The sequence below is a fragment of the Dermacentor andersoni genome, chromosome 3, assembly GCF_023375885.2.
Source record: "Dermacentor andersoni chromosome 3, qqDerAnde1_hic_scaffold, whole genome shotgun sequence".
Classification (NCBI taxonomy): Eukaryota; Metazoa; Arthropoda; class Arachnida; order Ixodida; family Ixodidae; genus Dermacentor; species Dermacentor andersoni.
The window spans coordinates 125991967-126003963 of NC_092816.1; positions in this window are offsets into that span (position 1 = coordinate 125991967).

The following is an 11997-nucleotide window of genomic DNA, read 5'->3' on the forward strand; positions in this document are numbered from 1 at the left end:
TGAAGCAACACACTCCCCGCACTAAACAGAAGCTGCTGCCTGCTACAACCATGCCATTGTGTAGACATTGGCTGCTACTACAAGGTAAACAAAACGTGGTTCAGAAATAAATATGCCTGATGTATGCTGTGTTGGCTGGCTAGTCTTGAGATACATGTCATTTGTTTGCAGCAGAAATGAATGTTTGTTCATGCTTATGGTTCATTAAAATTGGTACGAACATAAGGAAAACACACATGAGTTTGGCTAATCTGTGCTTTATCGCATGTGTCACTGTTCTGCCCCAACAGAGTCTATGCCAAGCATATCTTGGTCATCACAGGAGCTCCTCTCTACACCAACAAAACCGGGCTGGAGCCCAATTTGCAAGGCTTTTACACCACGAACAAAGAATCGCATGCAGAAGAATTTGCATGAGATATCAAGTGTGCAGAGCACTGTGTGAAGACTGAAAAGAGCTTCAGCCACCATTCTACCAGCACGGACAAATTGGCTGAGTCATCCAGGTAACTCAAAAAGGACTTTCTAGAAATTCTTCGTCTTCAGATGCACCTGCAACTTTTGATCAAGCACGGACAACGCTGGCCAAAAGAGTTCCGTCAGTTTGCCCTTAATCAGCTTCGCGGCCAGTCAATTCCATTTGTGCCAAGCGTAATTTTTTTTCTATAAATGCAAGCTTTTTCATTGCCCATTCTCCTTAGAGATCATTCATCCTCATCCAAACATATAGGTCAACCGATTCTTCGCTGATACTTAGTACCAGTCACTGTCTAGTAGCATAACATACCTGTAGTAGTACCTTCTAGTGTATGTTGTCAAGCACAATTCCTCTCCTGAAATAGCTCGTGCAGCATCGACATGTGTCTTGCACTAACTTATGCACCGTGTGCTACGCACCATTTTACTTTTCTTGATGTTTTTGGCTTTCAATGCTTGCAGAGCAGAGTGGCTTCTCACTTGAATGCAAGCTTTCTCATTTTCCATATTCATAGTCTCGTTGATGATTGCTCTTCTTCATCGATAGCCTGTGTACTTGCGCAAGTTACACTGAATGATTGATTGCTGAATCTGGTTTTGCTGCCCCACTTGGTTGTGGTCGACGTGTTAAATTTCTCGGATGTGGCGACCTGGTCATTTGCGTTGGTAAGCAGTCTCTCGAGGTAAGCATTTGCTACTGCAGTCCGCACAGCGACATAGACTCCCAGTATACACGCACCGTAACTCGCGCTCTCGTTCGCTCCTTCCTGCTGCAGCCATGGGCAAATTGTGCTTGTGGCCTACCTCGGCCATGCTTTGCACAGAACAGAGACCAGCATATGTGCTTACATGGTTCGAAGTGTATGAAGTAGATAGCCGTATGGGTGGAAACGCCCGCAAAAATGGCTACCGAAGGTGATGCCCACGAAAGCGACTTGTCCATATTGAGACAATGTGGGACACCAAGTGTGAGCCACACATTAGGAGCCCCCGAATGAAAACCAACGTGCAGGTTGGAATGGAGTCAACGCTAAAATTCCGGGTAGTCCATGTCGCTGCGCAGGCTGCAGCAGCAGATGCCGGCGTCACCCGATTGCTTCGCAAAGCAAGTTGCTCATCTTTAACGGCGACTGTCGCTGCAAACAGGTGGGACACAATGTACAGTCTGTTTCTGCTGCTGATTGTAGCTCGTTATCAGACCGCCACATGCAATGAAGGCAAGCACTACGCATGTAGGTAGGCGGCTGAATGTACTGTAAGAGACCCGTGTGCGTGAATGCTCACTGTTGCCATATGGTTCGTAGCTAATGCATAATGCATTGTCTGAACACTATGCGGTGATTGATTGCTGTTTATTTTTTCTGTTATCTCAATTGGTTACGGTCGCCTTGTTATGCTTATGGGATGTGGCGGCCTGGTCAGTTGCATTGAAAAGCAGTCTCTCTAAGTGAGCATTTGCTTTTGCAATCTGCACAGCGACATAGACTCCCTATTTACACTCACCGTGATTCGTGCTCCCCGTTCAACCTTTCCTGCTGCAGCCATGGGAAAATTGTGCCTGCAGCCTTTCTCCGCCGTGATTAAGCACGAACGCAGACCGGCATATGTGCTTACATGGTCCTACGTGTTTGAAGTTGATAGCCACATAGGTGGAAAGGCCTGCAAAAGTGGCTGATGAAGGTTATGTCCACAAAAGCGACTTGTCTATATTGAGACAATGTGGGACACCAAGTGTGGGCCACACATTAGCGGCCCCCGAAAGAAAAGAAAGGTGCAGGTTGGATAGGAGTCAACCCTAAAATGCCGGGTAATCCTTGTCACTAGGTAGGCTGCGGCTGCAGATGCCTGCATCACCCGATTGCTTGGCAAGGGAAGTTCCTAAACTCTAAGGGTGACTGTCGCTGCAAACAGGTGGCACACGCTGTCCAATCTGTTTCTGCTGCTGGTTGTCGCTCGTTACCAGACCACCACGTGCGACGAAAGCAAGTACTATGCCTGTAGGTAGGCGGCTGAATGTACCGTAAGAGACTCGTGTACGTGAATGCTCACTGTTGCTATATGGTCCGGAGCGAATGTATAATGTATTGTCTGAACCATATGCGGTGATTGATTGCTGTTTAGTTTCGCTGTTATCTTACTTGGTTACGATCGCCGTGTTATCCTTCTTGTATATGGCGGCCTGGTCAGTTGCAATGGAAAGCAGTCTCTCGAAGTAAGCATTTGCTCATGCAGTCTGCGCAGCGAAATGGACTCCCAATTCACACATACACCGTGATTCGTGCTCCCCGTTCACCCTTTCCTGCTGCAGCTATGGGAAAATTGTGCCTGTTGCCTTTCTCGGCCGCGATTAAGCACGAACGGAGACCTGCATACCTGCATACATGGTCCGACGTGTGTGAAGTTGGGTGCAAAGGCCCGCAAAACTTGCTGATGAAGGTGATGCCCACGAAGGCGACTTGTCCATATTGAGACAATGTGGGACACCGAGTGTGAGTCACGCATTAACGGCCCCCGAAAGAAAAGTAACGTGCAGGTTGGAAAGGAGTTAACGCTAAAATGCCAGGTAGTCCATGTCGCTGTGTTGGCTGCTGCAGCAGATGCCTGCATCACCCGTTAGCATCTCAATGCAAGTTGCTCATCTTTAACGGCGACTGCCGCTGCAAACAGGCGGGACACTGTCCAATCTGCTTGCGCCGAAGGTTGTCACTAGTTACTAGACCGCCATGTGTGACGACGATGGTGAGCCGTTTACGAGCTCGCGTCAAAGACTCCAGCGTATCTCGACATGCAAATTCAATTTCTGCTATTGCACGAGAATGTACACTGCTCGTCTTCTGCCAATAAAGTCGCACGTCCTGTTCACTCACTTGTGGCTTGTTTTATGAGCGTCATTAGAAGCTATATAGTCCCCTGGCAATTATAACGCACCAGCTACCGGCAGCCAAGACATTGATGGATGCTCCATAGCCGCCAGTGCATGCGCGGCGCGTACCAGCGTACGCTACCGGCAAAAAGCGGCAATATTGAATTTGCTCTAAAATAATGGACTTCCGCATCCAGGTTAAGCAGTGCCATCTGGCATCTACCTAGATAATTTCCATGTCTGCCGCTCCTTATTTTCGTACCACTGCGGAAGGTACAGTTTCCCTTCTCTAAAGTTGGTTCTTTATTCTATGGGCGGGTTCTGTGGCGACGATGGACACGAGATGGCGCCAAAGTAGAGCGCGTCAGACATATCGAAGCGCATCATGAGCGGAGGTCTGCCTACGGCGACGACTGTGAATCGCGCCCACGCGTCACGCACGCGCTGCCTCTCACGATCTCCCGATTAGCGAGGCAGTCGCGCAGCACTTCGCTCCGTTTGCAACGTGCTACACGTGCTAAGAAAGCGAGAGAGTAAAGCGCCACTGTCTTGGCGCTTCACTGTCTCGCTTCCTTCTGTCCCTTTTCCAGAAATGTATTTTGCGCCGCAAAGTATACCTAGGAAATCTAAGCACCAACTTGCCCAAGAAGAAGTCCTTTTAGAACATCTTTCTCGTACACGAGACATATTCACCGCGCCAACCAATATATTGCGAAATGAAAACACGCATAGAGCTAGGCTCAAGATCCGCATTAGGGAGTATTGGAATGGTCGGCAATTTTTTTCACAATGGAGCTTAGTAATCATCTCTACCGACTCAAACAAATAAATATTGACCACCACGTATTAGTAAAGTGTACAGCTACCTGTATTACACAACAACAAACATATTGAAGAAAATTTTTGTCCAAGACGTAAAAGTGCGCATGAATTGCAAGGTGCAAGGAAATTAACTGGAATTTCAGGGCATTAACCATAATTAGTGTTACACGGTAAATGAGACATTTGGATAACCAACCATTTGGAGTTTTAATGCGAACCATTATTTGCGAACTTCAGGTTGTTTATCTATCTATCTATCTCTCTATCTCTCTATCTATCTATCTATCTATCTATCTATCTATCTATCTATCTATCTATCTATCTATCTATCTATCTATCTATCTATCTATCTATCTATCTATCTATCTATCTATCTATCTATCTATCTATCTATCTATCTATCCATCTATCTATCTATCTATCTATCTATCTATCTATCTATATAGCTATCTGTCTATCTATCTATCTAGTATGACAAGAGTATACGACGAACATAAATGGTCGGTCATGGCGCGAATTTCATAAGTGCGCCATGTAGGTCATGAAACAGCTGCCTACGTCTTGGTGCTCTCACGAAGGTTTCGTTAAGTTGGTGTGTACCACAACTGGCACAGTATAATGAGAGTGCGTAAGGAACATAAATGATAGGTCATGACACGAGTGTCATGACATGTGGGTTGTATGAAACACGAAACAGCCACCTATCTATTGGTGCTGTTATGGTCGTTTCATTAATCTGTTAGGCTCCCTGGACACTGCTTTAGCTAACATCGATTCCCACAGGGTAAAGGACCTCTCTTCATTTCTTCCATGACTGTTTACGTAATACCCTATGGGACTCTTTGGATATCTAATTAGATAAACGTAATATACAGTTGGAGCCATGCGATGGCCAATGCTGCAAAATAAAGCGACCTTTAGATAGCAGCTCTTCGGCGCCGACTCCTCCTTGAAAGCCGACGTGCCTCGGCATCACTCGACGTCCCTCTTAACCGAGCGAATGAACACAACGAAGGATGGATATTAACGCGGACCGCAGTGGGTGATGAACGACAACGATAGCGAAGAGAGGGTGAGCAAGAAAGTTGAACAGGAGGGAGGGTACGGTGAATGCGTGAAAAGCAGAGCGTAGTGGCGGGCAAGACGGGCTCTGCGCGGAGCATGACTACGAGATGGCGACAGAGTAGTGCGCATCCGACATATTCGAGAGTCATATCTGAGCGGGTTTACGGGCAAGCGGGCCCAAAGAGCGAGCGAAGACTCGGCTGCGCATGTGCGGTAGGGTGGGGTGGCCAGCGCGTTTGCGGAGCGGGTGGCTCATTCGCTGGTAACCTCTCCCTAGCGGAAACAAACATGGCTACCACCCACATGAACAGTGACATGTCGTCAGCGTCGTCTTACACGTGGCGCTGGCTTGCCTGCAGGCGATAAAGCTTCGGATGTGTTTTACCACTGCAGAGGACTTGTGTATCCTGCAAGAGGTTTCAGCAACGAGGCCATTCGGCCACGATTTCAAGGGCATGACCGCGACCGAGAACCTTAAGCGAACGTACTGGTATTTTCACAGTAACTCCAACCTTGTTGGACAGGTTGTGCAGCAAAGCACTTTGCTCAACGGAGCGAAGGATCGCTGAGGTATGCATGCGACCAAACAACGACGTGGCGCCTACGTCGCAGCAGTGGGCAATCCACTCTCTATACCGTCGCTTCCACCGAAGGTATTCACGCGGCTAGAGTTAGTCTTGCTTCGGAGAATTCAGACAAGTACCATCCTTACTCCTCACTTGTTGAGCCGTTTCCACAGGGGTGGCACACCACCACCCGTAAGTGGGTTCTGTTCCATGTGCACATGTCGTGCTGATCTCAACCACCTTTGTTTGGAGTGCCCCCTCTACATCCCACCAAGGCTTCGTGGCCTGGCCACCATACAGCGGGCACCTTGGCCTTCTTTTCTCCGGACTTGGGCTTGCCCGGATACCACGTCTCCGGACCATGCCATCGAGCTCTGGCGAGCACTGCTGCTGTTCCTCACTGGTAGGACTGCGGAGATTGTAGTCGGAGAACTTAAATCGGATCCTTTTCCGTTGGGGGCCAGGGGGACACCACAAGGGTCGGTTTTATCGCCGTTCTTGTTTAATCTCGCCTTGATCAAGATACCGCCCAGGCTGGCAAAGATATCGGGACTTAAACATACATTTTATGCGGATGACATTACTCTATGTGTAACAAGGGGAAGCGACGCACAATTGGAGGAAACTTTACAACAGGCAGTGGATATTGTGGAGGAGCTAGCGGGGGAGGCAGGACTCTCGTGCTCTCAGCCCAAGTCCGAGCTTTTTGTGCTTAGGGATAAACCAAGAGGGATACATGCGAGGCACTATGTGCCGCCAGCACCGCTGAAGGTGAAAGTGGGGGGTGCACCGGTCGCTGAGGTCCAAACGATCAGGATCCTGGGTCTGTATCTGCAGACTAACAGGAAGAATAGGGAGGCCTTGGAAAGGCTCAAAAATACGGTCAATGCTACCGTGAGACTTATCAGGAGAATCACCAATCGTAAGCAAGGCGTCAAGGAAAAGGACTTGTGTAAGCTGGTACAGGCGTTTGTGCTCAGTAGAATAGTGTATGCGACGCCTTATATGAAGAAGGACGCGACGGAGAAAGGCAAGGTGGAGGCTATGAGTAGACAGGCGTATAATGCGGCCCTTGCGTTGCCTAACAATACTTCTACCGAAAGGCTGCTGGGATTAGGGGTGCAGAACACCTTGGAAGAACTGCGGGAGGCACACTTGGCGATGCAACTCAGTAGACTTTCCAAAACGAGAGTATGGAGGGATATATTGGAGAGGATCGGTATTGGAGTTGATCCTCCAGCCGGGGACATGAAAATTCAGGTGAAGCGAGAAATGCACAAGGGCTTGTACATAAAACCTTTGCCTAAAAATATGCATCCGATACATCACGAGAACCGTAGGAAAGCAAGAGCCAGAGCTTTACATGCTAAGTACGGGAAGTACAACGGGGCAGTCTACGTAGATGTCGCCGAGTATAAGAACAAGGACGCATTTGCAGTTGCGGTGGTGGACGGGCGGGGACACTTAGTCACCTCTGGATCAGTCAAAACCCGCCCTTCAGAAACTGCAGAGGAGGCGGCGATAGCGCTTGCTATAGGTAATACTGAAGCTGACCTGATATTCAGCGACTCTAAAACAGCCATCCGAAATTTGGCGAGGGGCAGAATCTCTGTCACAGCGGCAGGATTACTGAATCGGGCCACGGGGTGAGGGACTATACAGGTGGAAATTGTCTGGGTACCGGCACACTCTGGGAACCCTGGGAACGAGGCGGCTCACATGAATGCTCGAGGTTTCATCAGCCGAGCAGGTGAGCCGGACGTTCCGGGGAGGTCCACGAGAGATGGGCTGGTGTCCTTTCACGACGTTAGCAACCATTACAAACTTGAGCGGAGAATTCACCCTCCACCGGACAAGCAATTGGTGAAGGCGAAGGAAAGCGTCTGGCGAAGATTGCAGACGAGATCTTTCTATAACCCATACGTGTTAAACAAAATCTACCCGGACGTTCAGCTGGAATGCAAATGGTGCCAGGAACTGGCCGCCTATGACCACGTATTATGGAGCTGTAGCATAGCGCTGCCACCGGCGGATATTATGCGTGAACCTTCTCTCGAGCAGTGGGAGGCCGTGTTGGCCAGCTCAGACCCGGTCGTCCAGACCAGGGCCGTGGAGTGGGCCACCCAGGTCGCCGTCAGCCATGACCAGATGGCCATCTAGCACGGAATCGTCGGCACATGCGTTCTGACGAAAATAAAGTTTTTCCATCCATCCAGGACCCTGCGGCACCATCCGTCGGTGATCGGCTCCGCGACAGCCACAAGCGTCATGCGGCCCCCACTTAGCTGCCTACAGGACGTTCGTTAATAAAATGGAGGCAGCCTTACCCTTCCCCTTTTGCATTAACACCCCTCCTCTTTCCACCGCAGCGTCTTCAGCGCATTTTATTGTGGAATAAACGTGATTTCATTCATTCAATCAGCGTTCATGCGGCACTCGGCTGCTGTTTCCGCTCGCCCGCTGAGACCGCTGGCCCGTAAAACATCTGCGCAATAACAATTTACTGAAACAACGCGCTGCATGAGCGGAAGACTCTGAGGCGCCGGCTGGGAATCATGCCCACGCGTAACCCACGCGCTTTCTCTCGCAATCTCCCGATTCCTGAGGCAGTCACGCCTCACTTCGGTCTATTTGCAACGTGCCGCACGAGACGGATTATCCGCGCGAGCCACTATATTAGGAAACCAGAACACGTATAGAGCTGCGCTCAAATTTCGCATCAGGGAGTATCGTAATCAGGCGCGCATTTTTTTGCAGTGAACTTCTTAATGAATAGGGTTCCTTGAATGTTTCTTGTGCGTGTGCAAACACCATGGGCCGATCCCAGAGACAGTGCTATACCAGGACGACACGCATCTGAGGTGTAGTAGGTATGAAACGCTCCGCCAACTTGCGAAAATAAGTTTATATTTTTGGACCAAATCGAACGCATATCGCACATTAAGCTGATAATAAGAGGTACTGCACTTAGAGCAGCGTCGGCCATGTCTACGGTCGCAACGCCCTCTCTTTTTCGACATTCGAAGCGCTTGGCTATCGGCTTTCCCTTCCTCCGGCTATCGCGTGGTTGCGATTTCTTCGAACCATGACGTGTACCTATAGTTTCCCCCGGCTCCTCTCGCCGGCGGTTCCGCCGTACACGCGAATTTAAATAAAATCACGGTAAATGAACTCGCACCTTGGTAGAAAATCCTGCGTCACGTCTGTGCCGTGTTCTAAACAGTTTCGCTGGTGCTCCGCCTTTGCAGAGTGCAATGGCTCATGAGGTTTACACTACTCTTTCCCAGATCGCTCTGTACGAGCAAAGTAACGTATCAAACTTTGAGCCTTGCACATCTGTACAGTGTGAAAATTAACCTTCAAGAGCACGAAAAACAAATTGCATGTCACCACAGAACGATGAAAAGTAGCTCAGTGGCTATGGTGTTGCAATGCTCGGCTGCCCGGGCCGGGTTTCATGGGGGACAAACTGAATAACGCTCCTTGTGGCTCAAATGATTCCAGAGCGCCGCGAGCCAGAGAGATAACGAGCGTGCCTCATCAGCTGATCGTAGTTTTGGCAAGTAAATACAAACGGATTTCTAAGCTGTAGGAGACGACTCTATACGACAACTGAAGAGGGACAAAGTATTGTTCAAAATATTTTTTATTGGGACATCATTATTTCACGAGTACCCCTGTCGTGTCATGCGAAAACTGTGCTGCCCTGTATCAGAGGAGAAATGCTTAATTTGCTAATATAAAGTATTTATTCGTTATAATAGTGTAAACCTAGATGATGCGTAGCCTTATGAAAAATAAGCAATGTTTTAAACAAACAAATAAATAATAAAAAGAATGCCCGTAGGAATACAGAGCGCTCCATAGAAAATGCATGGCAGAGCTTCTAGTATGGCTGGGCGAACTGAAATTTGGGGGTTTCCCTATTTGAAATTCGAAGGGCCGTCAACCTGAAATTTGGAGGTGAGCCAACTGGAATTTATAGGTGGCACGACTCAAGTTGGGGTGGGCCAACTTGAAATTTGAAAGAGTACCAAATTAAATTTACAAGAGGGCCAACTTCATTTTTGAGATGGTTTAGCTTGAAATTTGGGGGATGGCCAACTGAAATTTAGGGTTGGGCCAACTTCAAATTTGAGAGCTGGACAACCTGAAATTTGCACGTGGATCAACTCAAATAGTGGGAGAAACTTGAAATTTGGCGATGGGCCAACTTAAATTTGGGGCTGCACCGACATAAAATTGGAGGTGGGCCAGCTTCTGTTGGTGTCCTCGCCTGTCAAATACCTGCACTAATAATGCCTGTGACTTCATAAATAAACGCCAGAATCGAACTATGTAAATTGAAGTCGAAAATAAGATTTTTTTTATCAATGAGTGAAGAACCTTATAGCATAAGTGCATCTTTATTTTCGACACTGCTAGGTTTTGAATGCACATGAGAAGATGTTCGTGGTTGCAATAACTGTATTTGATCTTATCTTGCATTGTATATTACTTTTGACTATTTCAAAATACCCATGGATGTAAATCTTTCTAAATTTCAATTTGTGAATGTATCAGACTGACAGCTGTCTGTATGGTCCCCAGATCCCCTCGACTTGTCTGACAACTTTTTTGCCCTTACGAATCTCACCTTTGTGTTGGAAAAATAAAGTGAAAGTGAAAGTAAAAAGTGAAATTTGTGGGTGGACCCAGAAGTTGTGGGTGGGCCAACTGGAACCTTTGGGGAAGCCCAACTAAAGTTTTTGGGTGAGTTAAATTGAAGGCTGCAAGAGGAAAACTTAAAAAGGGAGTAAACCAACTAGAAACGTTCAAGTGGTTTCAAGGGGTCAAAATTTCTATGCCTGCCATCTTGAAATTTATATGTGGGCCACCTTAAATTTAGGAGTGGCCTAACATGAAATTCGGGGTGGGCCAAAATATTGGGGTGGGCCACCTTGAAATGTGGGGGTGCGACAACCTAAACTTTGGGCTGGGCCAACTAAAACTTTGGTGGTGGGTCAATTTAAATTTCGGGGTGGGCAAATTTTAAACTTGGGGGTGGGCGAACTTCAAATTTGGAGGTGGGCCAAGTGATGCTGGGGGCATGCTTACACATTCTTAGATAACTCCAGCGGAGCTTTTCCATTCTTTCTTTCTTGGCTTGTACAAATGCAGTTTCAAGATTTATATGCTCAGAGCAATTTTAAGCTTTCGTGCAAATGTAAATGGAAGATCTTTTAAATGTCTAAGGCATGTTTAGTTTTAGTTATTTCGCGATGAACTGTTGGACTGCTTTCCTACCGCTGCTGCCTTTTACGAACAGTATGGCTTTCATAATCGCTGGCTCCTTGACGATGAGTTGTTCAAGTGGGAGGAAAAAGTTTATACCACTGCTCACTTCGAAGGCACTTCACAGCGAGGCCAGTCTGGTGCAGCAGTTATGAGAATTCTCTATCCAAATTCTACAGCACATGTTGTTGCTGAATTAATTCCAGGACGGATAAAGTTACTTCTGGTTTTCCAGAACTAAGTAAATCACAATTACCGCAAACGCGCACGATGACTGTCACGCATCTTATATACAATAGGGAAATCCGCATTCACGAAAAATATTTTACACTGTCACCGCTGTGATTATGGTGTTCTGCCGGAGTGTTTGATGAAGGACGCCATCACTAACCTGATTCTAAAGTTGTACAACGGAATCGATAAATAATAAGAACACTCTGACTTGTGTGTCCCCCTTCTACGTTGGTATATCACACAGAAAGCTAAAAAAAGGGAAGCTAATAAAGCATCTGTTAGCTGCCGGATGAGAAGACATTAAACAAAAATCCAAGCCTGTGATAAAGTTATCAGGGTAGACAACTTTCCTTAAGGTTGAAATGGGTCAGTTAAGAATCCCTTCAGGCCAGTGAGGTTACTCAACCGTCAGAATCGATATTTTTTTTACATGTGCGCGGGAATAAAATTCCGTGAAGTGCTACACAATCGCATGTAAATGCGATTGTTTCGGTTTGCTATGTTTATTGTGTGGTCTTTCGGATATCGCAGTTAGGTAACTCGATATTCTGTTGTGTTACAACGCACGTGCAATTAGCAATTTTCAACCTAATCCCTAGTTTTCAAATCAAACTACGTGTTATTATTATGCGCAAATTTGGTTCTGCCTTTTTGCTCCATTGCAGGTAGTTGGTCACGAGATTATGCATGGTTACG